The following is a 6,000-nucleotide window of genomic DNA, read 5'->3' on the forward strand; positions in this document are numbered from 1 at the left end:
CATAATCAGTCACTGACATCTGACCCTGCTGGAGCTGCTCAAACTGAAACCGCAACTTTTCCCTCTGGGAGGGTGGAATATACATGTCCAAGAAGATACGGGTGAACCTGTCCCAAGTCATGGGAGGAGAATCTGCTGGTCTGCCAAGAGCATAAGACTGCCACCATCTACGGGCTCTACCCTATAGCTGAAAAGTAGCGAAATCAACCCCATGGGATTCCAATATCCTCATGTTGTACAGTCTATCCTTGCAACAATCAATGAAATCCTGTGGATCCTCATGTCGCTCACCCCCGAAGATAGGAAGATGTAGTCTAGTCCATCTGTCCAATAGTTTCTGAGGATCGACGGCTACAGCTGGCCTGGGCTCAGGTGTAGCTGCTGCCACTGGCTGGACTCCACCCACGGGTAGTGCACCCTAGACAGCAGCTTCCTGTCTATGAGCTTACGCAGTAGGGGTCTGTGCTCCCCTGCCCACCTGAGATGTGGCTGGGTCTGCCGGAAATAAACCGGCCTGAGTCATATTATCCATGAATCGCAGCATACGACCCATGACATCCTGAAATCCCGGTGTAGATGTGAAGTCCACCGGAGCTGGCTCTGCCACAGGAACCTCACCCTGCTCCTCAATAATGGGATTCTCTGCTGGATCCACTGTCGGCATAACTGGAACAGTCCTAGGACATCCTCGCCCTCTACCACGGGCTGGAGCCCTCCCTCGGCCTCTGCCTCGGCCTCTAGCAACTGGGGGAGTAGCTCTTCCATGGTCTGGAATCTCATTAGAGCGTGTTCTCACCATCTGTGAGAGAATAAGAGAAGGATATTTAGTACTACATCAATTGCACGATAGAATATGAAGAAAGGTAGTTTCCTAACACCATATAGTCTCTCGAAGATAAGTACAAACATCTCCGTACCGATCCGCAAGACTCTATTAGGTCTGCTCATAACTTGTGAGACGTACGTGAACCTAGTGCTCTGATACCATGTTGTCACGACCCAATTTCACCTATAGGTCGTGATGGCGCCCAACACTACAGCTAGGCAAGCCAACTAATAAGTCAAACATACATTGGTTAAACTTTTATTCCAAGAAGATAATAAAATACCAATTTCTACCAATGTGTGTGCCAAGACCCGGTGTCACAAGTTCATGAGCATCTAGTAGATTATACAAAACTCTAAATACTGTCTGAAATAAAATAGACAGAATATAAATATTAGAAGAGACACTGGTAGCTGCAGAACGGCTCAGAAAGGCAGCTCACCACTATGCCTCGGGATGACGTGGGTATGTGATGATAGGTCCTCCACCAGTACCTGTATCAGATCCTGCACAAAAAGTGCAGCAAGTGTAGTATGAGTACGTAAACAACGTATACCTAGTAAGTATCAAGCCTAATCTCGAAGTGGTAGAGACGAGATGGCCGACCTTGACACTCACTATAAGTCAATAATAATTAAAATAAAACTAGAATATTTAAATCAGCATGATTTATAGAATTTATAATAATTTATTTAATCAGCAGAAATAATCAAATTCCTTCAAATGTATCAATTCTCAATATATTAATTAAATTCCTTCAATTCAAATAAATTCCAATTTATCAATTAAATCTCATTTACAGGAGTAACAATTAATTCCTAAACAAGCAAGAATAATAATTCATTAAATTCCAAGGATTTTCCAATTTATTACTTAGCTTCACAAGCTGAAATAAATTATTAAAGTATCGTGTAATTATTATTATTAAGCACGATTTCTGCCGAGGACGTACGGCCCAATCCAGAGTGTCGTGTACACTGCCGAGGGACGTGCGGCGCGATCCATAGATGCATCTATCCTGCCGAGGCGTTCGGCCCGCTCCACAAGAAAGGAGGACATTTTCTTATGTGCCTCCGGAAGGAGAGTATATTCATTATAAGATGAATTTGGGAGGAGAACAATTTTTTTTAACAATTAATTTATTTAAACAGACAATCAAGCCTATGAGATTTTCATCCTTTAGTATCTTTATCTAACAATTCACAATATATTCATATAGATATCAATTAATATAAATAAATCAAAGAATACAATTTACACAAGTAAGGCATGCTTTGAGTCTTAAACTACCCGGACTTTAGCATTAATAGTAGCTACGCACGGACTCTCGTCACCACGTGCGTACATAGCCCCCCACAATTAGCAACAATTATTTAATTTTAATCACCTATGAGGTAATTTCCCCCTCACAAGATTAGACAAGAGACTTACCTCGTCTTGCTCTAATTTAATCCACTATAAGGCCTTTTCCACGATTATCCAACTCTGTCTGGCTCGAATCTAGCCAAAATAATTTGATACAATCACTAAATATTATAGGAATCAATTCTATAAGAAAATACTACATTTTGAAGAAAAGATCCTTAAATTAATTAAAAATTCGCTCGCGGGGCCCACATCTCGGAATCCGGCAAAAGTTATGAAATTCGACAACCCATTCAATTACGAGTCCAACCATACCAGTTTCACACAAATCCGACTCCGAATCTATACCAAAATCTCAAAATTTCGTTTCTATGAGATTTCTAGATTTTTCCAAATTTCAATCTCAAAACACTAATTTATGGTGAAAACAATGATATACTTGTATATTTAGACCAAATCCGAGTTAGAATCACTTACCCTAATATTTTTTCCTTGAAAATCTGCCAAAAGTCGTCTCTGCTCAAGCTCAAGTTCGTCAAAATGGCAAATGGGACGAATGCCCTCTTTTTATAAAACTGCCCAGCAGCCTTCGGAACTGGTCCTCGAACTGGGCCTCAATCGCGGCATCGAACAGGTGCCTTCGATCAGGGCATCGAGGTTGTGCCTTCGATCAGGGCATCGAGCTTGGGTCTCGATCCTAGCCCTCGAGCCATACCTTCGATCATGCCCTCGAGCCTTGCCTTCGATCGCGACTTCGATCACAGGCTCGAGCCTGGACCTCGGTCATGGCCTCGATCAGGGTATCGAGGTTGGGACTTCTATCATAGCCTCAATCATGTCATCGAGCTTGAGCCTTCGATCGTGACCCTCGATCTTGGGTCTCGATCCCGGCCCTCGAGCTGGACCTTCGATCATGGCCCTCGAGTTGGACCTTCGATCAAGGCCCTCGAGTTGGACCTTCGATCATGGCTTCGATACTCTAGCTCGAGCTTGTACCTCGTCAACCCTGGGCTCGATATCTGGCTCAGTATCTGGGCTCGATCACAGCCCAGAATGTCCAACAGAAGAGGAAAACTTGCAGCAGCTTTTTAACTCAAATTTTTGATCCGTTAACCATCCGAAACTCACCCGAGGCCCTCGGGACCTCAACTAAATATATCAACAAGTCCTAAAACATCATACGAACTTAGTCGAACCTCTAAATCACATCAAACAATGCTAAAACTATGAATCATACCCCAATTCAAGCTCAATGAAACTAAGAGTTTTCAACTTCTACATTCAATGTTGGAACCTATCAAATCAACTTCGATTGACCTCAAATTTTACATACAAGTCATAAATTATATAATGGAGCTATGAAAATTTTCGAAACTGGATTCCGACTCCGGTATCAAAAAGTCAACTCATCGGTCAAACTTCCAAACTTTAAATTCCTATTTTAGCCATTTCAAGCCTAAATTCACTACGGACTTCCACATAAAATTCCGATCACACTCCTAAGTCCAAAATTACCATACGGAGCTGTTGGAATCATCAAAATTCTATTCTAGGGTCATTTTCTAAAAATATTGACCAAAGTCAAACTTAGCACTTTAAGGCCAACTTAAGGAACCAAATGTTCCGGTTTCACTCCAAATACTTCCAAATCCCGAACCAACCATCCCCGCAGGTCATAAATTATTACAAGCACCTACGAAAAGTTTTATTTTAGGGAACAGGGTTTTAAAAATTTAAAATGACCGGTTGGGTCATTACAGTTTTACTTACTAAGAGTGTTTGACCATGGTCACATGAGCGTGCACCTTGGTTTATTTTGGTATCACAACGATGTCACGCATGCGTATACATAATTGTAATAATTAATTTAATTATGAGTACCTAAAGTCATGCCTACGTTTCTAATACTATGTTGTATATCTAGGTGTAAAGGTTCAACACTAATGTTACATATTTGTTTGTATCTAATAGGGCAGCTTATCTACAAACTGCCTATCAGGCCCAGCGTTTTTAGAAGTTTGAGGCCTTATAAGGACAAGATTTTGAATAAATCAGAATTTTTGTTAAATTTTGGGCAATCTTCCTACTGATTTTCCTAAGTCTTTATTTCGAAATGCTGGTTTTTTAAAAACTCATTTATATTTGAAAATCTTGAAGTATAAAGGCCATTGATTAACTCATTTTGTTTAGTAAAAAAAAGAACACAATTCCATGAACCCAATTGGTTTTGGGCCTGAAAATGTATTATGGTTACCATTTAGCTTACTGGTAAAAATCTAGTTTTTTCATGACTTTAGGCTAACAACAACAATCAGAATTATTTAATTATTTAAAACAGTATGGTAAAGTTACTGATCTATTAAACTATCACAACAGGAAATGCAGTAAAACTAAATTATTACATTTTTTGCTAACTGAACAATGATAACCAAGCTGCCTATTCTAACAAAGTTTTCTAGAAAATGATTTATGTGATACTGCTGCATACAAACATACAAATTTTATAAATGAAAGAAGTCTATAACAGCGTAAATAACTAAACTTACATGAATTTACACATAACTCTTAAAACAACCAACATGATTCATGTAGCATTCAAACAAAATACAGATTCTTGATAACCAACAAATCACACTCATGATACAACAATACTAACTTTATATTGTTAAGAAAATACATTGACAGCAGTAAGAAAACAAAGCGAAGAGAGAAAATATGTCTCTGAAAACTTGAGTAAGAGCAGCAGCCAAAAGAAAAATCCAAATAGGAAAACTCAAAACAGCTTCCAATTAAAAACCCAAAAATTCCAGAAAAATAGTATGAAACCAATAGGAGTTCTTTGCTAAAAGTGAAAGAAAGAGACTCCAAAAGCAGTGCAGAATCAGTGTATTTTTCAGGAAATTTTCTCTACTTTTCATATCTATATCAGTGTATGTTTTGGCCTAAAAGATGTATATCCAGGTCTGTCTATAATGAAAAGAAGGAGTGTATTTATAGAGGGAAGGAGTAAAAAGGGATAAGAATTAAGGTACAAAGAATCTGTCAGAATTCCCTATAAATTAGGAAAAATGGCATCTTCTTAACAGAAATGGACAGCTGTCCAATTTCTAGTACCTTCCTTATCTCAGAAAATGGACAAGTGTCCAGATTTTGGATATTTTTTGATCTTATCACTAATTTCCTACTCAGCATTGGGACAGTTGTCCCTATTCTAAAAAGTTCTAGTACTTTCTGAATTAATTTTAGAATTAGATTTTTCCAAAATCGACCCTTAAGAGTCTTGGAATTACCTCAAAACTGGATTGGTTCTGGGCCTGAGTCGGGTGACTCTTGGCCTTAAGAGCTTGGGCTCTTAAACTTTTAACAAAGCTATGGGCCTGTCTATTTAGCCAGGCCCAATAATAATAAAATAACAAAGCTATGGGCCTGTCTATTTAGCCAAGCCCAATTAATTTTAAAATAAATAACAGGAAATAAAACGCAACAGTAAGCAAAAAATAAATAAATAAACTTAACATTGATTAATCTGTTTTAATTAATTAATGCAAATGAAATAACAGATGATGTAAAAATTAACAGAATATATTTAAACCTTGATTTTGAATATTGTTTAATTAAGTCCGGTTTAATTAGTTAATCTTAACGGATTATAGCTGACAATAATAATTAATAAAAAATAAAAAACAGATCAGAATATAACAATAAAAATAAAAATAATTTACAAAAGCAAAAAAATGACAGAAAATAGCCAAAATTTGTAAACAAAAAGTAGATCTAACCGTGAAAAAACCCTCGTGCCAAGACTCCCG

The sequence above is a fragment of the Nicotiana tabacum genome, chromosome 23 (assembly GCF_000715075.1).
Source record: "Nicotiana tabacum cultivar K326 chromosome 23, ASM71507v2, whole genome shotgun sequence".
In the NCBI taxonomy this organism is placed as follows: domain Eukaryota; kingdom Viridiplantae; phylum Streptophyta; class Magnoliopsida; order Solanales; family Solanaceae; genus Nicotiana; species Nicotiana tabacum.